Here is a 25175-nt window from a genome sequence, read left to right as displayed (position 1 = left end):
CTGGCTTTTCATTAAAAAGCAAAAATAAATATATAATGTCACAAAATGACATATATGCTGTTGTTCACCAAGAAAGGTTTTGTGTTGTAGTCCTACATGACCTTATCTGTCTCAATAAATGATTTACTAGCAAACTTGCCCACTCTCCTGGAATGTCTAGGAATTTCAGGTAGGTCACCCAGGAGAGCAGGCCATTCTGCCGCATTCTGCCCACTTCCTAGTGAAGTAGGCAGGATGGGAGTCTCCATGATTTGCAGCAAAATTGTGTAATGTTGGCACTATCGCGTCATTGCATCACGGGGCAAGACCAACTGACGCAATTCTCCGTGCCCCGCCCTTCTCAGACTTCAGCTTCCCTCTTGGAGAGTAAACAGTTGGTAAGTATGTTTACTAGTTAGGCTTTGAAATTGTCTATTATAATTTTAATACCCCATAAACTTGATGCAACTGACATTCTTTACTCTGCAACACAGCTTATACATTTAAAAAATTTGAGACATCATGACAGACATGTATTAGACACGTGAAAGTTCAGAATGGAGCAGGCCAGAAGTGATCATGATTCTGACTTGAACTATTAGGAAAGTTATGGACATATATATTTTCGCCTTTTTTCCCTTGCATAATGCACTTAAAATAAAATAAATATGTATATATGCAAAAACAAATCCCTCTCTGTCCTAAAAATGGTGATATTTACTAGTGTACATAAAGCAGTTAAAATATTATTCTTGTTTTTACCGTAGAAAACTGTAAATTGAAATTGCTCTAATCAAGAAGGGGTTACACAGAAAAACAGGTTATCAAAAGGAAATTTAAAAAATGTAGACTAGTATAACTAATTCCTGTCACATAGTGCATTGTAAAGTTTTTAATATCTTGAGTAAAACTAGAATCAGTAATTTTTTTTTAAAGATGCAACAAGTCACTTCTTGGTTTTGCCTTTATAATGGTTCTTTTTATGGTTGTATCATATGATCAAATATGTCTGCTTAAAGCATTTTCTGTACTCCATCTTCTTATTCTCATATTATTGTTCTCCATTATGTAATATATTTACCTGTGTACTACACTGTTCTATGTTGTTTGATTTGCATGTCATTGAATTTGAGCATTAATTTGCAATGAAATTGTTATAAAACTGTGACACAGTTCTGATGTCTTACCCTATATATGATGTTATTTCTGTCAGAGCTCATGGAGAGATTATAAAAGGCTTGCAGGAGGTAACTATACATGTTTTACAATGTTTCATCCCAGCCAGTGTGTCTAAGGTTGGAAGGTGTGGTTAGTGTGTATTGTAATTACAAACCACCCTTGAAAGATGTAATGAACTGTCAATTTCAAGAAAATACTAGATAGACAGTCCTTACACTCCTTAAAGATAATATACAGCAGCAACAGGTGTGGAACTTTTGGACACGAAAAGGTATTTTTTAATTTATTTTAACCTGTAGCGTCTTGTAATTTTGTTTTAAGTTTCTAAGCTTGCCAAAATCTGCATGCCGCTTTTACATTCTGAATCATAGATATCATTTATTTTGAGAGCATTTCAGACAATCATAGCAATGAAAGGAAAAAACAACAAAACACTATAAAGGTTCTCATTTATATTATTTTCATACAGTTATCTTCATTTTAATACAAAATTAGGTATATGTAAAAGATAATAATATAATATATTATATATAATAATGTGAATAACTCATAGCTGTGCAGCTGTCTTTTACTTATTATCATTTATTTGTATAGCGTCAATCATATTACGCAGCACTGTACAGAAGCTATAAATCATTCACTTCAGTACCTACCCCATTGGAGCTTACAATCTAATTCCCCCCAAACACACACACACAAACAAAAATGCATTTATTAGAAGCCAATTAACCTACCAGTATGATTTTTGGAGTGTGGGAGGAAACCAGAGCACCCAGAGGAAATCCACACAAACGGGGGAAGAACATACAAACTTCACCAATATAGGGCCCTGGTCGGAATCAAACTTATAAGAAAAACTTTGCAGTCCATTGTAATTTTTGGAACACAATGATGGACCCCAAATCCCCCCTTTAGTGCTTCTTCCGCTTGTTTTTCTTTTTGCAGGTCTAGGTGGTGAGGCACCTTGCTGCTCTTTTGTCATCATTACAGTGGCTCACAGTCAGCCAGTGGAGAACTTTGCTAACTTGTAACTACAATGCTTTGTTGCTTTTCTTTGCTTATTGAAAAAATGGCCGATACAAATAGTTTTTTTTATATTCCTCTGACTGATAACAGCATTAATTTCTAACAGTGTTAAGCATTATCCTGTTGTTTTATTGTTCATAAATTGCATTAATTGAAGTACATGCATTAGGTACTTAGTTTTATAATTCAGTTGTTCCTTATATGTTTACACAAACACTGCAGACCTCCTCAAGATATATTGTAGCTAATGCTAATATTATTGCCTCACATTATTTCCAAAAAGTGGATTCACTAAATATATATTTGCAGAAAGATATATAATGTGTTATCTCACTCTTTTCAGCTCTTTTTAACATTTGGTGGTATAAAGTTCTAGAGTTGGTTTAGATGTGGAGGATATATGATCATGCTGAAATTAAGAATCAGACAGATGAAGTATCCAGTTTGTAAAGTACACCCCAAAAGGGACAAAAGACTTTTAAAGAATAACAGATGATTGTTTATGTTTATGAAAAACAAGTGTTACAAGGTTTATTTAACAACCAAGAAAAAAAAATGTGTCTAAAACAATATTACACACCAAAACACAACGTTCCAAAAGATATATAGTTTTTGCTGTTCTTTGCTGAAATTTTTATTGACAATTCTGTGGTTTAAAAGAAAGAAACAGCTCCTAGGAACCGCCTCCATCGCCTGCATTAAGAAACTATTCCACTTTGTCTGCAGTCTAAGGCATATATTTATTCAACTGTGGGTTTGAAAAAGTGGAGATGTTATCTATAGCAACCATTCAGATTCTAGTTATCCTTTATTTAGTACATTCTACAAAATTATAGCTAGAATCCGATTGTTTACTATAGGCAATATCTCCACTTTTTCAAACCCGCAGTTTAGTAAATATACCAGTAAGATTCATTTTTGTGAATATATTATAATGAACTCTGGCTAAAACAAAATGGTCTCCATGATTGCACTTAGTTTTGGGTCTAAAATTTCTGTGAATTTAGGGAAAAGGAAAATGAAGCTAAAGTAATTTTCTTGTGCTCTTCTGCAGTTTCATTGCTGCTGAGAGTGATGTGAAACACTTGGTGAGATTACCTTTAACACTAATTGTAAATATTTGTTTTATTTCATTGGATATGAGGGAGTCAAGATTTATTTATTTAAAAGAGGTTTATCTTAATGTTGATTTTTAATGTACAGCTAACATTAAGCCTCATTTTTATTTACCATAATTTATTACATGTATTAACTTTGTATTTAACTAGTTTTATAATTATTGCAGCAAGTGTAATTTATTTATTTGTTTGCTTTTTTTTCCCTGAAACCACATTCCCCCCTGGCCTGATGCTGGTTGCAGCATTTGTGGGGTACCCCTATGCTCTTTGTCCCCTTTCATTAGTCGTCTTTCACATCAACAAGTTGTAGCAACACCCAGATACTCTTTAAGTGGGTCTTAATTCAGCAGCATCACTACAGTAGATTTTGAGTTCCACATATCTTAAGATATGTGCAGCTCAAAATACAGATATTTTTCTGTGCATGTTTGGGTCTTATTCTAACTGAGGCTCTATATGTGAGTTAAGGAGATGAGAGATTATGAAATACAAAAAAAGTAGGAATATTAAAAATCTACAAGAAGTACAGTGCAAAATGCAATCAAGTCAAGGTATACAATAAGTATACAATATTACTTATAATTTACAAGTTTCAATTTGAATCTATTTTTTAATGTATATTTCATATTTATATGTACATTCATATACAGATTTTCACTTAGGGGTGGTTTCCTGTTACACAGAACAGCATTCAAATATATGAGTCATCCTATTTTTCTGAATGCTGCTGTCACTACTCACCACCCAAAGCTCCTGTGACTGCCACCATATACAGCCGCAATGACCATGTGCATAAAATGAGAAGGTGAGACAATTTTTAATTACTGTATTATATACATTGTATGGGGAGATCAATAATCACTACTATTATAGTAATAATACTATAGTATTATTTATTAATACTGTATTATATACACTGTGCAATGTATAAGGAGATCTTCTCAAACAGTCTACAATATACTGTATATAATACATTTCATAAATAACACTATATATCATTTACAGTATTATTTTATAGTACTGTCTTATATATACAGTGCTCTGAAGAGTTTATTAGGAAAATGTCATGGAAGGGTAGAAACTCAAGAGGATGGATGTGAGGTAGAATGGGAAAATAATTACAGAGAGAAGTAGGAAATGAACTGCAGAGCATATAGAAATGAATTACATTGGAGAGTGAGGTTGAGAAACGAAATACAGAATAGGGAGGGTGGGACAGTTGGGAGGTAAGTCCCCCGTTATTCTCCTCTTAAAATATTGAACTTTTGGTCACAGAGGGGCTCTTGTAGAGTTGGACACAAGTCATTTTATTTGCATAAATTACGCCTTTCTGAATTGTGCAGTGAGAACCAGAGATACAAGGAATCTCAAATGGCACATAAATCAGATGTAAAATTTGGCATGCTCACAAAAGGAGTTTTGAGATATATATATATATATATATATATATATATATATATATATATATATATATTGTGTCATTTCAATTGATTGACTGTGACTGATTAAGGGGTTTGGTTGACATTTTTATTTATTAGTTTATTGAATACTAGAAAGCAAAGTGGAGGTTTGTATAGACTGAGGAACCACTGTTGGAAATTAGGTTGTATAGATTTGTGTTGTGTGTGCGAGAACCTTGATAGCTCTCCATGCAGGTGCTGCTTCAATAAATCATTTTCATTCCCAAACAATATTAAAAACCTACACATAGAACAAAAAAAATTCAGGCACCTCAGTTCTATTTTTATATACAGACTGTATATAGATTGAGACTTAGCTGTCCTCTCACTGTCCTCATGAAGACTTACTTACATATATAAATATGATAAAGAGCAGAGTGACCAGGGCTCCAAGTGGGCAGTATGTGCCAGTATGACAAACCGGCACTTCTTCTCTCCATTTCATTTATTCTGCACACATGCTCTGCTTCCCTTGCAGACCATATGTGCATAAGACTTGTAGCTGGTGATGTATGATCTGTTCCCCCCTCCTTCTCTTACCTTACGTATGTCTGTGTCTATCCTGTCTGCCCTCCCTATGTGTGTCTGGGTCTGTCCTCCCTGCCCTCCCTATGTGTATCTGAGTCTGTCCTCCTTGCCCTCCCTATGTATGTCTGTAACTGACAAGTCTCATAGGATGTACAGCACATGAAAGGTACCATCCCATGCATGCACCCTGCAAGAGAGGCAGACAGAGGAGTCCTACACAGAACAGCTGAAAGAAGGTAAGTGCGAGTGGGGCAGAGGGGAGGGTGGGGTTATTTTCTTAATATAATAAGGGAGAGGAGGGGCGTTTGTCTTAAAGTAATGAGGATGGTAGTCTTAATGTAATTAGATGAGGGGGGTATGTCTTAATATCATAAAGGATGGAGGGGAGGGGGAATTTGTCTTAATGTAATGAGGAAAGGGAGTTGTCTTAATGTATTAAGGGAAGGGAGGGTTTACTTAATGTATTTAGGGAAGAGGGGGGGTTGTCTGAATGTTATGAGAGGGCGGGTGGGTTTGTCGTAATGTAATGAGCATGAGAAGTGACTTATAAATGTAACGGTGAACTGTGGATGGGGGATAAGTTTGGAAGAAGGAGGGCTATTTATTAAATGAAAATACTATTAATTTATTAACAGGGGTGTTTGGAGGGAGGGAAATAGGTTTATTAATTAAATAGTAATACTTTTTTAATCTTGGGGCTGGTTGGGGGGAAATAGGGCTATTTATTAAGTTAACTTCAGGTCTGGCTGGAAAGAAATAGGTCTATTTAATAGGTGTGAATACTATTAATTTTATTTAATCTAATAGGGCTGGATGCAGTGATGGAGGCCTAATTATAAAATGTGGATGTTTCACTCCACCCTAGATGAACATATATCTTGTCTTCCCTTAACACACCCTGGACTTTTCCCAGCCTGGATTCCAGGATTAAATTCAGATCCAGGCATTACCTGTCAGAAGCCAGTTTATTGTATTTCACTATTGAAATAAGTTATTTTGGAACATGCTTCCTACTCTTCTAATATATTTAGTAGCACATGTATAAACTCTATTTTCTAGCTTTAAAAATTATATGCAATAATGTCATTTTGATTTAGAAGTCAAATATCGAATGCCATTTGTTTTTCACTTTATGTTCCTGTTGTTGTCGAAAATAAACAGATTAAAAAAAAATGTGGATGTTATTATTAGGGCTTTTTATATTTCATGTACCTGTCGTTTTTTGAAACAGGACACCAACATTTCAAGATCCGGATAGACAGCACCTGAGCATAAGACACAGCAGCCGCAGGTAGTGAAACTGCAAGAACAGGTAAAGTGACATACTAATAAGAGCAAATAGCTATATTTTTTTTAAGTTGCCTTACATTTGACTTTGTCTCAGCTGGTGTCAGATCCCTATAATAAGTATTGTGACTTATATTTAGCTTTGTATCATTTAGGCTTAAAAGAAATATATCTATAACTCCCTGCACTGGCCACTTAAATAAAAAGTATGGGGAAATATAAAACATTTATTATATATTTCTGAATTCACTAGTGAGAGTGAATTATAGGAGCAGGGACAGGTATAGATAGATGTGAGCAGGGGGTAAGTAAGAGGGCGAGAGGAGCAGGGGAGAGGCACAGAAGAGATGAGGTGAGGAGAGAGAGAGGGAGTTACCTTGGATGGTGACACAGGCAAATGGGCAGAGTGGAGACAGATAATAGGTAAGGGAAAGTTGAAGGGTCACATGAAAAACAAAAGGGAGAGGCTAAAAAATACATAATTGGAGGGGAAAACAGGTTGGCTTGCCTTGCATTATTTAATATGATGTTTTAAATTATACTATATACTGCTAAAGTCGACTTTAATAAATTGCATTCTGCCATGTTCATTTTATGAGGGAGGGGGCTCATGGTGATTGTTGGGCTATAGCTTAAAAAGTATACAAGCTATTGAGCTGAAATTTGGCTTTGGCATGCAGCACCAAGGCAAAATCAGAAATGCCTTGGTGCTGCATGCCAAATTTCAGAATAAAAAATGACAAATTTGGAATAGTGGGACTTGAGTTTAATCAAAGTCTGGTCCTATATATTGTGCAAACTATTTAAGAATTATAAACAATATTTAATATTTACCCACTAATGACCCATTTATTTTAAATTTGTTATATTTTACTTTTCAAACTCAAGATTGTATGGGTATAAAATAAAAGATATGTTCTATTTACAGTACACCTTTGTCTATCCCCTCAGTGTTGTCATTTAATTTATTATCTGCACTGCTGGGGGCAGCTGCGCAAGGCTGATAATGAAAAACACAAAAATGAAAAAAACTGCACAGCCCCCCTTACAAATCTTAACCAGACCTTAAGCTGTTAGCCTTTGCTGACACTCTCAAAATTGGGGTGGACAAAAAGCGTGGGGTCCTCCCGAATTTACAAATAACAGCAATGGGCTTAGCCTGGGTTGGTGGCACTATAGCAGGGAAATCCACAGTGTGGGATACCACTGCTATAGTAATAAACCAACCATAGGCTGGTTCAGCCTGGGGTTGGATTCCCAAGGGAGATCAGGTCCTCAAAACAAAATGCGCCCTTTGCGCCTAGGTTTAACCGGTCTTGTGCTGATAGCTGGGGAGACAGCCTTACACAGACATACACAAAGTGTAATCTCACACAAGTGGAAGTCCTGTGTTTAATGGGTGACTAGATTAGTCGCGCTGTATTGCAAGTTAGGTATTTATGTGTGTGCTTTCATTGGAGGTGGGGCAGTCGGTGACTAGGCAGTGTGACTGTGTTAGTCAGCGCTGGGGTTGAAAGATTGTTTGCCTTATGGAAAAAAGGTTCATATCTTCTGCTATTCTGAAAAAAAAGGCGAATAGTCAACCAAATGAGTTGTGCCCTGTCAAAACCTGCAGGTAAATTTATCAAGCTGTGGGTTTGAAAAGTTGTGATATTGCCTATAGCAGCCAATCAGATTCTAGCTATCATTTATTTAGTACATTCTACAAAATAACAGCTAGAATATGATGAGTTGCTATAGGCAAAATCTCCACTTTTCAGACCCGCAGCTTGATAAATTTACCCCCTGGGGTAAATGTATTAAGTAGGGGTTTCTGCAAGTCACGAGATATCAGTGACTTTGCAGAGGAAATTTAAAACAGCAATCGGTTTTGAAAGCAATTACCGTTTTAAATTTCCTTTGCATAGTGACCGATATCCGGTGACTTGCATAAACCGCTACTTAATACATTAACCCCCTGGTATCTTTATCACTATATATAAATAATATAAATTAAAGTGGTCAAAGTGGGGAGTGCATACGATGGTATGACATACTGTCACTTCTCCTACTGCCTTAATTGTAAAGCTATAAATTTCCATTCACTTAAACTCCTATTTCATTTTTTCGAACCAGCACTTCTACATTTCTATACCGCCACGTCTAAATTTCTATGTCAACCACTGTAGTGTGTAGGAGCCTCATGCTTTGTTTTTGATTCTAAAATGTATTTGTGTTTTGTTTTTGTTTTTTGTTTTGGATCTGGATTTAAATAAAAAAAAATTAAATCATGTGATTTTGAGCTGTTTTTGTGCCTACATTACTATTTATAGCATTAATGTTCATTTACAGTCATTTATAGTCTATTTTCTAATGATCTCTTCACAACTATCCAAACATTCACCATTTTTAGGCCAAAGGTTTCAGTTAGCTAGCTAGTAAAAATTAGTGACAGAGCACAAATACATGACCGTTTAATAAAAGACACAGTCCATATGAAACAGTGTTACAGCTATATACATAAATTATCTACATGCAATCGCTGAAAGCTGAAAATTACATTCTGTAGGTTTTCCAACAGATTTGACACTGATAGTAAGAATAAGAGGCCTTTAGATGGATAGTGGTAACAGTAGACATTTTGACAAGTAGAAAGACAAAGGTGGGCTGCACCCGGAATAAAAATGTTGCAAAAACCCTGTACATTATATTATGAATATTAGAGGGCATCCATCATTGACAGTGAAGCTACAGTAAGGAGAATAGGTCATTAGACAGACAGTGGCAACAGTAGACATCTAGACAAATAAATAGATGAAGGTAGGCTGAACCCAGAATAAAAATGTTGAAAGGCCACACACACTAAATTTTGAACATAAAACAGCATTCCTCATGGAAAGTGAAGAGACAGAAAGAATAAGAGGTCATCAACTACGGACATTGGCAAGAGTAGACATTTAACATATGGTAATATACCAAGGCCATATTGTAAAATGGTGCAAGATGTAATTGTCCTTGGGAAATATGTTAAAAAGGACAGGCACAACAAACCAGGCACTTCAGCGACAAGGACTGACATTTTTGTGGCTGAAGGGCTTAATTTCGGTTGTTGGTACTGGAGAGTGGAGAATAAATAGGATTTTCAACAAATTACTAATGGGCATTTGGCTAACAGTGGGCATCTTCCTCTAGGGTGACAATGCCATGACCCTCGTTATCATCCTCATCACTAATGTCAACATCATCACACTGAATTAGTTCATCCCCACTGGAATTTTGTGATACAGATTGTCTTTGTATTGTCGGCAAGAACAGCATTCCTCATACAATTTGTAGTTCATTTTGCTGAACATCAGTTTTTTTATATTTTTGGGATGTTGCCTTCTCCGACGATCACTCACAACGTTCCCGGATTTGCTAAATACTCTTTGAGTACACACTGGAGGGTGAGTAGCATAATTACACCATAGCTAGTTTGTATAAAGCGCTCTAAATTGCCTTTATTTCCTCCTAGAGTACAAAAGGACTATCTGAGTTGCTAATTTTTGCTTTATCATTAAAATAATCCTCCACCATTCTATTATTACAAAGTGTATCAGATTGAGACATGGTAGAGGTGTCAATATATTTTGGCATTTATTTTAAGCCTGATCAGATGTCATATAGTACAATATATAATATATATTATAATGATAACAACAATAAGCCACTACTACGCTAAACTCTCTGACAGACTGCCACCCAATTGATCATCAAACTATTATAGCTGACAGCTCTCTACTCTTAAATGAAAAGCATTAAAATAATCAGAGCTATTGTATTGTTTTCTATGTAAAAGGGTGAAATATATTAGGTAGCAAGTGAACTGTCGGTGCTTAAACAAGATGGGTTGGAAGCAGCAAAAATGGGCAAGCATAAGGATCTGAGACACTTTTACAAGGGCCAAATTGTGATGACTAAATAACAGGGACAAAGCATCTCCAAAACTTCATTATTGTTGGGTGTTCCCGGGATACAGCAAATATTACCAACCAAATGTGGTCCAATGAAGGACAATTGGTAAACCGGCAACACTGTCATGGATACTCAAGGCTCATTGATGCCTGTGGGAAGCAAAGGCTAGCCTGTTTTGACCAATCGCACAGAAGAGCTACTGTAGCACAAATTCTGAAAATGTTAATTTAGCTATGATAGAAAGGTGTCAGAACTCACAGTGCATCACAGCTTGCTGCGTATGGGGCTGAGTAGCTGCAGACCGGTCAGAAGACCCATGCAGACCCCTGTCCTCCACCAAAAGCACCTATAATGGGCACGTGAGCGCACATTGTGGGTGCTTGGACCATGGAGTAATGGAAGAAGAAAGGTCCAGTCTTATGAATCACAGTGCACTAGGACGCACCTTTGAATGAAGGCAAGTCGGCGGAGGCAACATGATGCTCTGGGTAATGTTCTGCTGGTAAATCTTGGGTCCTGGATTTCATGCAGATGTTACTTTGACACACCTACCTAAACATTGTTGCAGACCATGTACACCCTTTTCATTGCAATGGTATTTCCTGATGGCAGGTGCCTCTTTCAGCAGTATAATATACTTTGCCACACTACAAAAATTATTCAGGAATGGTTTCAGGAACATGACAAAGAGTTCAGGGTTTTGACTTGGTATCCAATTTTCCCAGATCTCAATATGATTGAGAATCTATTGGACATGCTGGAAAAACAAATCCAAGTTATGGAGGCCCCAACTCACAACTTACAGGACTTAAACAATCTGCTGCTATTGACTAGATTCCACATTCTACACAACACCTTCAGAGGTCTTGTGGAGTCCATGCCTCGACGGTTCAGAGCTGTTTTGGTGGCACGTTGTTTAGGCAGGTGGTTTTAATGTGTGGCTGATGAAATATATATACTGTGACTAATTTGTATCTAATATATCTATCTTTATAAGCTGCGGAGCTGGCAAACAGTTTAATATAGAGAAAAAGTGTTCTCTGGGTATTCAAGTACTCTTGTATCATATACCACAGTCTGTCCTGATAACTAGTGTTATGTCCGTCTAGTCGTTGTTCAATAACAATTGTCCACTGCAAATTGTGTGGTTCTAACTGACAAAGCGATTTAATAGAAAAAACAAAAGAATGACAAATCAATAAAATAAGTACAGCCGATACATACGCTGCGCCCTGGATCCAGCTAACAGTCATTCAATCCTGAAGTCTGCGGTCTAATAGACTGAATGCTGGCTTCAGAGAGCAATATGTATACATTTGGTGTTACATGATATACAATAAAAATGATGTGGCATGTTTCCATAGGTTCAGGCTCCAGGACAGTACAGTATAATACAGTTCATAAGTTAGTTCAAACGATGCCCTCTGAGGGTGGAAGTCAGCTCTGTAATCAGATGCATACCAATCTTCCCGCCGAAAGCTAGTTCAAACTGGTCTATTTACATTACACAAACCATACCATTCTGATCATTCATTCCCTATATTCCATAGCTTGCATACACAAGGTGCAATCTCTTAGCTGATGGAATCGGATCACCAAGGATAAATAGGGGATGGGATATGTTTCCTGTAAGCTGAACCTTAGATCCAAATAAAGTGTCTCTAATATTACTTTATCTAACTATAAATCCTATTACAATTGTACATAAACGACTGTGTGTTGGAACTATTATAAATGTGAACTATATACAAGCGAATGTGTAAATGTGTGTGAAAGTGTTCACATGTGTTGTGGTTTAATATGCCATACCACGCCGTAGCGTGCTATTTACATATTGTCAGACACAGACAATCAGATGGATGGATATTAATTTGAAATGACTATAACCAATTATTGGACTTGGGCAGCTCCACCCATTGATAGAAAATATAATTAGGTGATAGTTTTGTGCACTATTTCAGGATTATAATACAGTTCTTCGTTGATAATGACACCCTTACTTCTCATCAACATTACAGTATCATGTTCTGTTTTTACCTCAGAAGAACATTTTCCACACTTTAACACAGTAGGAACACATCTGACACATAAGCCAATTACTAAGATGACACCAAATATAAGAATAAGGAGGTTACCTATACCAGAAACCATTTCCTGTACCCACTCCCCTAGACCTGAGAACCATTTTGAAGCATTCAACCATGAAAAACATCCTGTTACCTTTTCTCCAATCGCATACAGTGAAGAATTATGGTTCTTCCAAAATTCCCATTTTAACTGTATAATTTCATTCATTTTCCGGTCAATAACTTCCTTGGGGTCGTCAGTATTATTGGTGATATATATACAACATTTGACAACAAATTGGATGGCCAAAGTCACACAATATCCACCAGTAATCGATGTGAGATAATCTAGTACCAGTCTATGTTGCACTAACTCCTTTTTAGAAGCCTGTACCTGAAAGTGTCATCATACATCTTGATGATATTATCTATCAATTTAGCCAGGTCTTGAATATACCTGAAATTTAAAGTTCCCTGAGAGATCCTGGTGGGATATAATGCAACCATAACTTGGAAACCAGTAGTTTCACTAATTATTTCAGTAGCTACATGTTCTTCACAAGGAATCATGTTTATTTTTCCACAATGTTCATACTGTGTGTGTATGTATGATGGGGATGTAGTTCTATGGGTATCAATCATTTCATCATGTGTAATGGTCATAACCTCAGGAACCAATTTACTTAGAAAATATAAACCCTTGGAACTCAGAGTTAACCAGGAATAAGCCTTCCTTCCACAAACATAATAAATATCATCTGGGAGGACATAAGGTACAGTACAATCATTGATAATATTACACAGAGTCTTGATGAAACTACCCATACCCATTGTCTCCATCTGTTCAAGACAAGTTTCGTCATGGATGATATTTTGACAATAACTTAGAGGAAGCTTCCCAAAGAGTACTTTCTTATGTCGGTTAATACAACCTAGTTTCTAATGTCCATCACTATTCCTGGTTATTGGGAATCTTGAGAGTCTCCCATCAACACTAGTGTGGAGAGACATTGTCTGATCAGGTAGGTCAGCTTCCCAATGCTCCAGTTTTTTTACGTGTGAGATATTTAGACACAACAAAGACCGATCTAAGGAGTATTGGCAAAGCTTTAGACTAGGGGACCTAGTGATATTATACCTCCCATCTATGGACCTCCCTCCCCGTAATTCGAGGACCTCAGAGATGTTTAATGGGAACAATACTAGTCCTATATTATGTTGTCCCTGAGGTACGCAAGAGCACACCCAGCACTCTGCCTGGTTTAAAACCTTACCCACTAGGGGGTGATAATCTTCCAGGGGATGTCTGCCCAAATCCAGATTACCATTGGAATGGCATTGCTGGATGCACTTCTCTTCAACTAGGGAGTCACAGTACTTACCGATACAATATTCCTCAGGCAATAGCCCCTCACACTGCCTCTTGAGTTCTTGAGTTAGCAGGCCTTTTCATGACCACTGAACTGAGTCTGACAATAGGCTGTACGGATTGCTCTAGCAACGTTTCCTCCAAAAACTGCCACTCCATCGCTGGGATAATAGTCTTGTACAACGTCCTTGGCTCAGGTGTCTTAGCTGCAGTCTTTAGGTCTCCCGGAACAGGTTCACAAGTGACAGATCTGAGTCGTCAGTCTCAGCTTTGTCTTGTACCTTCTCCGGGTTGTTGACGTTCCTGCAGTGAGTAGAATGGACCCAAGTGTCTCTTTCTGCTACATTCAGAGATGTGGTGCTGGTCATCAACACTTGCTACGTGCCTTCCAAACGGTCTGTTAAACAAACTGAGCGTAAGAAATTGCGGATCATAACATATTCCCCAGGTTCAACATTATGACAGCTTGTTTCTGGCAAACCAGGTGACAGTATTTTCAGTTTCTGCTGTTGTTTTAGTTGTTTGCTCATTTTAATGAGATATTGCACAGTCACTTCATTATTGAACTTCAAATTGTTCTGTGAATTTATGATCAAATGAGGTTTTTGCCTAAGAGTATCTCAAAGGGGGACAGATTAAGAGGAGGTCTGGGAGTGGTTCTGATGCTATGGAGGACTGGTGACAAAGCTTCTGGCCACACCATCCCAGTTTCAGCCATTATCTTACTGAGCTTGTTCTTAATGGTACCGTTTACCATTTCTACCTTAGCACTGGCTTGTTTACACATGTTCTGAAAGATATCACCAGTAAAATGAGCACCCCTATCACTTTCTATAATTCTAGGGATACCATATATGCATCTGCATACAAATTCCTGAACAATTTTCTTAGCAGTGAAAACAGCAGTATTAGTGGCAGCTGGAAATGCCGCTACCCAATTAGAAAACACATCAGTACAAACTAATACATTTTTGAAATTCCTGAAAGGTGGTAATTGGATATAGTCAATTTGTATTATCTGAAAAGGTCCATCTGTAGGAGGGATATGGGTTGTCTCAGATTCTACTGTTTTCCCGACATTTTTCCTCAAACATGTAAGACAAGACATAGCCTTCTTACCGGCTTGAGAAGAAAAGCCAGGTGCACACCAGTATGCTCTAACCAGTTTTCACATACCTTCTTTATCCAGATGAGTCAAACCATGTGCTACCTCAGCCAGGCCTGGGTAATATGCTCTGGGAACCACATGCCTACATTGTCCATCTCTCCAGAGTTCAGAGGACTCTCTGACCATCCAGACAGCCTTTTCCTGTAGGGAACACAAATTTTGCATTTCAATTAATTTCTGTATGTCTGTTGTCTGAAAAACCATAATTTTGTCTGTTGGTATAATTATAGGTAAAAAAGAATAATGACCTAAATAAGCACTCCAGGTACATATAAGTAGTGAATTAATACATATTATTTTTATTGGTATACATGAAAAAATGGTACATACAGATATACCACACTAATAAAAAAGCGAAATATAAAAAAAGAGATTGTAGTGTTGAGAAATATAGAGTTTAAAAATTGAAAGTTGATCCAGTGGTGGAGCCGATCGGAATTTATAGTATTTCCTAGAGGAAAGTCACTGATATAAGATCTTTTTGTGGGAATATGCAACACAGATTAGTCCATAAGTGTCAAAATAGAGTAGCAGAGATTGACCGTGTTCTGCCTAATGACAGCGTATCGCTTGTATAGCTCTCAATATTTAGTATTGTATATAGTATAACTGATACATGGCAGAGTTAGCCCAATACATCCTCCACATATAGAGACTGTATTAGATTATCATGTATCTTAGCTAATATTGGAGATTCATAAAGCACAAGCCCTAATTATTGTGTCACAAAGTAGCCAAAAATCTAATGGCTGATTATCATTTGTGTACACCTATTTAGGCTGATAAATGGTGTTTCTAGGAGTAGTTAGGTAACTCATATTTAATAGATAATCTCTATGCCAATGGTTTCCTCATTAAGGCACTAGGTTGCTAATAATATGGTATTTTATTAGTCTGCTGTGTTAGATTGGCAAGTATAATAACGCTGATAGAGTGTTTATCAAGAAATCTAGCTTAGATATATTCTGCCTAGCAACAGCGTGTCGCCTGTATAGCTCTCAACAATTGGTGTTATGTATAGTATGGGCTATAGATGGCAGTATTTGCCTGGAGTGTTTCCCACGTACAGAGATTGTAATAGTCTCTATACCATTAGTCTTCTAATCAGAACGCTAAGTCGCTAATAGTATGTTCCCTTACGCTAATGCATAGATCTACTGTACTGGGTAGCGAGTCTAATAGCGCTAATGAAATATTTGTAAAAGAATCTGTATATCAGTTGTGAATCTGTGTTAGCGGCAGGACGCCGCGGTCGGCTCCGCCTACTTCCGGGTCTGACGTCACACAGCGTGACGTCACCCCGACGTACGTTTCGCTATTGCTTAATCATGGAATTACTGGGCTACTGATAGTGAGGGACTTTTATACTACTGAGAGCCAATCAGTTTCATTTGTGGATTACATCACTCCCAACGGAGGTCTATTGAGAGCATGCATATCATTGTATTGGGATTTTATTCAGGACAATTAGGTAAGTTTAAAACATCATTGTATCCAGATATAAATTTAGCATATCACACATATAAGCATCCTACATTATAATTGGTTCAGGTTGTTTAAAATGAAGCGGAATATGTTATAATTATTACTCAATATAGGACCACTTATGTGTATTTGTTCATATGTCATCATAGGTTACTTGTCACTCAAATCATGTATAAGTTACATGTAGGGGATTACCTGAATGTTTATTTATTAAGCATTTATTAGAACATCGGTCTAATGGTGAAAAATAAAGTGTAATTAAACATGTCAATTTTGTGTGTTTATTTATTATAATTCATTTTATATTTTTTAGATTGTATTGTTTACAGTTTTCTGGTGAACAGCCTTTTTTATTTTATTTTTTATTTGTTATTATTTTTTGTTTTTTATTTTTTATTATTTTTTATTATTTATTTTTTATTTTTTATTTTTTATTATTTATTTATTTTCTTTTCTTATGTGTTATATATTTTATTATATTGTTATTAGTGCAAAATAACATAATCAACTAAATTGTATGGGTATTGCCAAGTGAATTAGGGACCAATACTATTGGTCAAGTGAAAAAAGTGTAAAAAGACATAATATAAAAACAAAAACAGATATAAAGATAAAAGGTGATGTTGGTTGTGTATTGAGTCTGTGACGTGAAAAAATGAATAAAAAGAAATTTTTTTTTAATATAATTATATATGTGATTAAATTATTCATCAGGTTCGGTTAACCTGTCCAGATTGTCTTCTGCTGTTCCTTCACAAAAGGGTCCAATATATAGTATATAATAAATAATAAAGATGTTCAATACGTGATATGCAAAATTACTAACATCAAGATGGATGAAGGCCAAACCCAATTATGCTGGGTTATTGGTACGGGCACCATAAAATTTAAGTCGGTCATATTATGATCTAAAAGTATGTTCTAAGAACAAAGTTCAGAATCTATTGTGCAATAAACGTATTGCCTCATAAGATTCAAATATAGAGGCAATGGCATTGTTTATTCCTACAGGAAGCTAGTATAACTGGTATTCTCATTTAGACCAGATGGCATTATAGAGTTCAATAAGAATATCCATCGGCTTTCCCTCTGTAGGAGTTGTTTGGTAACGTCGCCTCCTCTGATGCCCATCTTAATTTGTTCAATCCCAAAGGCCTTCAGGTTTTGGGGATTTCCTTCATGCTTGTGGAGGAAATGTCGTGCCACTGATGTCAGTTGTTTAAATTTATCTTTATCTGTAGATGCATTCCTAATTGAGCCAATGTGTTCTAATAGTCTATTTTTAAGCATTCTACTGGTCATGCCTATGTAGATCAAATTACACGGACATTTTAGGGCATATATCACACATTTAGTGGTGCAGTTAATGAACTGTTCAATTTGATGTTGCCTACCATATCTATCAGAAATGTCCCTAGTTTTTTCCATATAAGGACATGCCTTGCAATGACCACATTTGTGGGATCCTTTAACTGATGGAGTGGGGGTGCCCATTGAGAAATGGCTTCTCACCAACTTGTCACCTAAGTTAGGTGATCTACGCCAACTAAAATCAGGTCTTGGTCCCAAATTCTTGGATAGATCTGTATCTGATAATAGAATAGGCCAGTGTTGTTGTATAATATTTTGTATCTCCTTCCATTCATAGCAAAAGTTGCCTACAATTCTGATTTTCTTATCGTTCTTAGAACTAATCTTGCCATACATCAATTTGCTCCTATCTTCAAAATTAGCTTGGTTGAATGCTCTTTTGATGAGTCTCTTACTGTAGCCTCGTTGCACCAGTCTAGAGCTCAATTCTACAGATCTTTGCTTGAAGTCAGAGGGGTTAGAACAATTACGTTTTAATCTCAGGAATTCTCCCTTGGGGATATTGTTTATAACAGGTGGGAAATGGGAGCTTTCACTGTGTAGTATACTGTTGGTTGCTGTTTTTTTGCGGAATAAATCGGTAGCATTTCTGCCATCTGGCATTTTCCTAATCGTCAAATCTAAGAAGTTGACATGTTCCTGGTGCATTTCATATGTTAAGCGTAAGTTATTAGGGTTGTTGTTGAGAGTTTCTACGAACTCTACAAACATTTCTTGCTTGCCGTTCCACATAATCAGGATGTCGTCAATATAACGCATCCAAACAGTTATACTATCCGTATATCTATTAAATTGATCAGAAAAGACGGTCTCCCTCTCCCATCTGCCCAAGTAGAGATTGGCAAAGGTGGGGGCACAAGCCGCCCCCATTGCTGTCCCTTGTATCTGGAGGTAAAACCTATTATCAAAAACAAAAAAATTTCTCTTCAATACAAATTCAAGGAGTTCAATCAAGAAAAGGCTAAATGTGGGATTATCGTTGGCCTGTAGGAAAAATTTGACAGCATCGATGCCCACTTCGTGTTGGATACTGGTATACAGTGACTCTACATCCATTGTAATAAGCCAAACATCTTGTTCCAAAAAAACACCATCTAAAAGTTTAAGAATATCTGTGGTGTCCCTTACATAGGAAGGTAAGGAAGTGACATAATCACGTAAATGTAGGTCAATAAAGATGCTAGCTTGTTCGGTCAGACCTCCTATACCCGAAAGGATAGGTCTTCCGGGTGGTTTCATAGCATTTTTATGGATTTTAGGCAGTAGGTATATTGTTGGTATTTTGGGATTGTCAATACTTAGGAATTCAAATTCTGATTTCAAGATTGTTCCACTATCTAGAGCTCCTTTGATCATTCGATCATATATAGATTTGAAATCGTTTAAAGGATTAGAAAAAAGTAATTTATAACATTGTTTGTCTCCTAATTGTTTCTGCATTTCTTCCTTATACATGGTGATAGGCCAAATCACTATATTTCCACCCTTATCGGATGGTTTGATAACCACATCTTGCCAAGATTGAATTTCTTGAATAGCTCGTCTTTCATCTCTTTTTAAATTATCCCATTTTCTATTTTTGTTCTTCATAGATTTGAGTTTTAAGATATCTAGATCACGTGATACCATATTTTCAAAAACTTTTATTTGTGGGCTGATGTTATCATGAGGGCAAAAGGTAGATCTTTTTTTACACGTAGGTCTAGAGATTGGGTTGGGTATAATTACCCTATCAGTTTGCTACTCTAAGAGATGTTTTAGAATAGACAGAGCTGTGTTATCTTCCTCCTCCAAATTGGCACTCCTTGTTGGTATTACTAGATTTGTGCTAGTATCTATTCCTTCTGGAGTGGATATAAGAATATTAGGGAATCTGTCAGTATCTTCTCTAGTGACCACAGAGGCAGAGGTGGTATCTCTTGTAGGTTCTTGTGAGTTGGTAGGTTCATTGTTATTAAAAAATTTGTTAAGGCGTAATTTCCTTGTAAAAAGGTGGAGATCTTTTTCCCATCTAAAGCGGTCAAAATTGTTCACTGGTGAGAATGTCAAGCCATAACTCAATAATTTTATATGGGAATCGTTTAAAATTCTATCTGATAGATTGATTATCTGTAAGGGATCGTTCATTTGCCCCTGTATTTTCTGTTGTATTGATATTTGCCCCTCCAAGGAGCTCGTGAGCGATCTCGTAGATTTCTTGTGTCCCCTCCTAATGCGTTTATTCCACCGGTGTCCTCCCCTAGGGATCTCTGAGTTTCCCCTAAAAAAGTATTTTTGTTGGTATTTCTCCTAGTTCTAGATGGAGTTCTGCTCCTATTGAAAGGATTATCGTTATCATTGTCTGAGGATTCTAATTCCGACGATTCAGGACTAGTGAATATGTTTCGTCCAGTTTTTCCAATGGACTGATGTTTCCATTTGAAAATGCGACCATTCGCATAGTCTCTTTGATCGCGATTGAATTTAGATTTTTTCTTTTCAATAAGATTATCCTCAAGTCGATCTAAATCTTGTTTATATCTTTCATATGTCTTCTGGAATGAGTCTGTTGTTTCATATTCTTTCAATTTAAGACTAAGTTGTTCAATGTCTCGTGAGTATGATTCTAATAAAAGATTATCATGCTTTAGAATAATTTGCATCAATTCCTTAGAACATTTTAGGAGAGCCATTTCCCATTCTGATTTTAATTCCTTAGTAGCTAACTCATATGTGGGAAATATCTTAGGTCTCAGACCTCGTGGAGTAATCATTTGTTTTATATAGTTTTCAGTGGTGGTAATATTCCACCATATTTTACTTTGTTTATGCATTAGTGTTTTTAATTGGTTCAAGTCTTCCAACCAAGGATCATTATTAGGACTGGTATTGGATATGTCTTGATCAGGAAAAATAGATCCAAGGTTGTCTTTCCACTTATCACACCTCTTACTGAGATCTCTGAGGTTAAACGTTGCCATTGTTAAATTCTACAGAGAGGGGATGGGTTGCTCTTGTTTTTAAGAGCAAAAATTAAGGAGACACTTAAGGGGAATAAGAAACCCGTTTGGGAGGAGTATATCAGTGGATGAGGCAATGGATTAGATGTTGGTTTAGTTGATAAATATTTATTATCTTTTTAAATGGTCAGCATTAGCAGATAAATAGTGCAATGCTGGTATTGTATGAAAGTCAGTTGCCCAGGATATTACAGTATATCCATATATAGAGAAATATTATCCTTGTATAGTTATACAGGTGGTATATCAATTGATAATTAATCTAAGATTAGAAAATTATTATCAAATCCGTGCAGGAGCTAGAGTCTGAGTATAGACACTCAGTAAGACAAGTAATATCATGGAAAGAAAAGGGGAAAGGGGAATAGGAGAAACCGCTCCGCACAGGATAGTACCCTACCTCACTAATAGATATCCTATATCGTGGGGGGGTGCTAAGGTCATGTGTGCAAACATTTACCACAATCCAAAGGAGGAAAAAAAGAATAATGACCTAAATAAGCACTCCAGGTACATATAAGTAGTGAATTAATACATATTATTTTTATTGGTATACATTAAAAAATGGTACATACAGATATACCACACTAATAAAAAAGCGAAATATAAAAAAAGAGATTGTAGTGTTGAGAAATATAGAGTTTAAAAATTGAAAGTTGACCCAGTGGTGGAGCCGATCGGAATTTATAGTATTTCCTAGAGGAAAGTCACTGATATAAGATCTTTTTTTTTTATATCTAAGCTAGATTTCTTGATAAACACTCTATCAGCGTTATTATACTTGCCAATCTAACACAGCAGACTAATAAAATACCATATTATTAGCAACCTAGTGCCTTAATGAGGAAACCATTGGCATAGAGATTATCTACTAAATATGAGTTACCTAACTACTCCTAGAAACACCATTTATCAGCCTAAATAGGTGTACACAAATGATAATCAGCCATTAGATTTTTGGCTACTTTGTGACACAATAATTAGGGCTTGTGCTTTATGAATCTCCAATATTAGCTAAGATACATGATAATCTAATACAGTCTCTATATGTGGAGGATGTATTGGGCTAACTCTGCCATGTATCAGTTATACTATATACAATACTAAATATTGAGAGCTATACAAGCGATACGCTGTCATTAGGCAGAACACGGTCAATCTCTGCTACTCTATTTTGACACTTATGGACTAATCTGTGTTGCATATTCCCACAAAAAGATCTTATATCAGTGACTTTCCTCTAGGAAATACTATAAATTCCGATCGGCTCCACCACTGGGTCAACTTTCAATTTTTAAACTCTATATTTCTCAACACTACAATCTCTTTTTTTATATTTCGCTTTTTTATTAGTGTGGTATATCTGTATGTACCATTTTTTAATGTATACCAATAAAAATAATATGTATTAATTCACTACTTATATGTACCTGGAGTGCTTATTTAGGTCATTATTCTCTTTTTTTCCTCCTTTGGATTGTGGTAAATGTTTGCACACATGACCTTAGCACCCCCCCACGATATAGGATATCTATTAGTGAGGTAGGGTACTATCCTGTGCGGAGCGGTTTCTCCTATTCCCCTTTCCCCTTTTCTTTCCATGATAATAATTATAGGTAACCCTGCTGCCCATTTGGCAGCTTCATCCGCTCTGCTATTGCCCGCTGACACCGGGTCTTCTTCACATGTGTGGGCTTTGCATTTTATGATGGCTTCTGCCTTGGGTAATTGTATCGCTGTCAAGAGTCCTTTTATGTGATGTGAATGTGCCACTGGTGTGCCTGCTGCTGTTGTAAAACTTCTAAGATGAAAAAGGGCCCCGAAATCATGCACTACCCCGAACGCGTATCTAGAGTCAGTATATATATTAGCTAATTTACCCTCTGTCAATTCACAAGCTCTCCTAAGTGCCACTATTTCAGCCACTTGGGTCTGATTGGTTCAGCCTCTATAAGATCCTTGTCATCTACAACAGTGTAACCAGCACACAATTCTCCTTTGCCTGTCTGTGACAACTCCCAACCGTATAAAACGTAAAGTCTACATTTTCTAAGGATGTATCTGTCACGGGCACTAGGAGTTCTGCCCAGGATTCACCAGTTGACTATGCTTACCAGAGGGGCGGAGTTTGCACAGCGGTCCTCTGGCAGCAGGGTGAATAGCGGAACGTATATAACAGCAGATGGAGAGAGGATGCCAATGAAATTGATGATAGTCAGCGACTTGCAGCTATACTGGTAGATCAGTCAGCGACTTGCAGCTATAGTGGAAGGCAGGTTTCAACCACAGAGAGCCGGGTGGACGTGAGCAGGTGAAGGAAGGTAATGGGAGAGTCAGTGGTCTGCGCTCAGCAAGTTGTACCACTGCTGTGAAGGGAAGACTAGTCCAGGTGCATGTAGGTAGCGGGAAGTCAGTGGTCTGCGTTCAGCAAGTTGTACCACTGCTGTGATGAGAAGACTTGTCCAGGTGCAGGTAGGGTAGCGGGAAGTCAGTGGTCTGCGTTCAGCAAGTTGTACCACTGCTGTGATGAGAAGACTTGTCCAGGTGCAGGTAGGTAGAGGAGGCGTCAGTGGTCTGCGGACAGCAAGTTGTACCACTGCGAGGAGGTGAGGACTTGTCCAGGTGAGGATAAGTGGAGGAATGAATAGAGTCAATAATTGTATGAATGCAATGAGAGCACAGAGGACCTTGCTCCAAACAGATATGCAACGTTAAAGCTAATAGTCTATAGCGGGTATGGATACCGCTGCTAAGTAGGGAAACTTGTCCTAAACGGATATGCAAGGTAACAGTTTAAAGTCAACAGCAAGTAAGCATACCGCTGATGAGTAGAGAAGCTTGTCCTAGAGGATATGCAGGCACAGCAGGAGCGCTGGATGGCTGAAGCGGGTATGGGAACCGCAGGTGAGCAGAGCAGAGAATCAGCAGGAAGCTGAAGACACGAGCAGGACACAGGAGTCCGTAGCGGGTATGGGAACCACCGATGAGTAGAGCAGGTAATCAGCAGGAAACTGAAGACACGAGCACGACACAGGAGTCACCTTTTAGAGACTCACAGGGAATGAGACTCAAGATCAGGCAACGAGGTAATGAGCACAGGTGCCTTAAATAGGGAGAGAGCCTGATCCTCCAATTAGATTAAAAGCAAAGGTCATAAGAGTTCTTGGGTGCTGCGCATGCACAGTCCATCAAGATGGCGGATGGCCGCGGCTCAGGACAGGCGCCGGCAGGAAGGCTAGAGAACCATGCACCAGCGCAGAGGCACTCACGGTCCGGTGAGTGAAAGTATCAGGTATGTCAGGTCTCGCAGTAAAAGTCTTTTTCAGATATTAGGGTTATGTGTGTCAGTATACCTGTAAAACTCATCCCCAACCAGAGTCTCATCTCCTAATATTTTAATCTCCATTAAGATGACCATACATGTTAAAATCTGATCTTGAGACCAACAGTTTTTAATGTGCATGTGAGTCACATTCAATGTGACTAGATGAACAGGTCTGAATTGATCGATATTACAAATGGGAATAGTGGACATTTTCAATCCTTTCATCATCATCATCATCATTTATTTATATAGCGCCTGCAGATTTCGGTACACTTTACCATTGGGAACACATAGTAATAAAAACATACTGGTTAATAGGTACAGACATACAGAGAAGTGGGCCCTGCTCGCAAGCTTACAATCTATGGGACAATGGCTTGATATACAAGAGTAAGTGCTACTTCGTATTTAATATTTATCCAGCTAGAATGCAAAAGTTACAAAGTATTGAGCAGGCTGTATGCTCAGTCACACAACTATGTTGGTAAGAGGGTTGTTGTCTTGTGCTAGCTGTATAGAGGGTGGTAATAGGGTAAACTAGGGAGATTCAGAGGGTGGTAGAGGAATATTATAAGCTTGTCTGAAAAGGTGTTTTTTCAGAAAACGCTTGACATTTTGAAGACTAGAGAAAAGTCTTGTGGTGCGAGGCAGTGAATTCCATGAAGTGAGTGCAGTCCGAAAAAAGTCCTGTAATAGTGAATGGGAGGAAGTGATGAGAATGGAAGATAGACGCAGATCTTGTGCAGAATGGAGGTGTCGAGTTTGGAGATATTTTGAGACAAGTGAGGAGATGTATGTCGGTGCAATTTTGTTGATGGAAATGTATGTTAGTAGAAGAATTTTATATTGGATTCTTTAAAAAACAGGCAACCAATGTAGAGA

At 37.3% G+C, this 25175-nt stretch overlaps 1 protein-coding gene across 5 annotated transcripts in view; it reads left to right on the top strand.

Moving 5' to 3' along the window:
• The first annotated feature begins 1296 nt into the window (after positions 1-1296).
• Positions 1297-25175, top strand: part of LOC142099313 (beta-1,3-galactosyltransferase 2-like) — a 42137-nt gene continuing 18258 nt past the window's right edge. The window contains exons 1-3 of one of the 5 annotated variants that reach the window (XM_075182648.1): positions 1297-1429; positions 3965-4107; positions 6522-6602. The gene's annotated coding sequence lies outside the window, so the exon portion shown is untranslated. Of the gene's footprint in view, positions 1430-3952; positions 4108-6521; positions 6603-25175 lie in introns of all 5 variants that reach the window. The other 4 variants (XM_075182647.1, XM_075182650.1, XM_075182649.1 and 1 more) reach the window with 4 other exon arrangements.

The sequence above is a fragment of the Mixophyes fleayi genome, chromosome 8 (assembly GCF_038048845.1).
Source record: "Mixophyes fleayi isolate aMixFle1 chromosome 8, aMixFle1.hap1, whole genome shotgun sequence".
NCBI lineage: Eukaryota > Metazoa > Chordata > Amphibia > Anura > Limnodynastidae > Mixophyes > Mixophyes fleayi.
The sequence above is the reverse complement of the archived record's forward strand: the minus strand, read 5'-3'. Positions and strand labels throughout refer to the sequence as shown.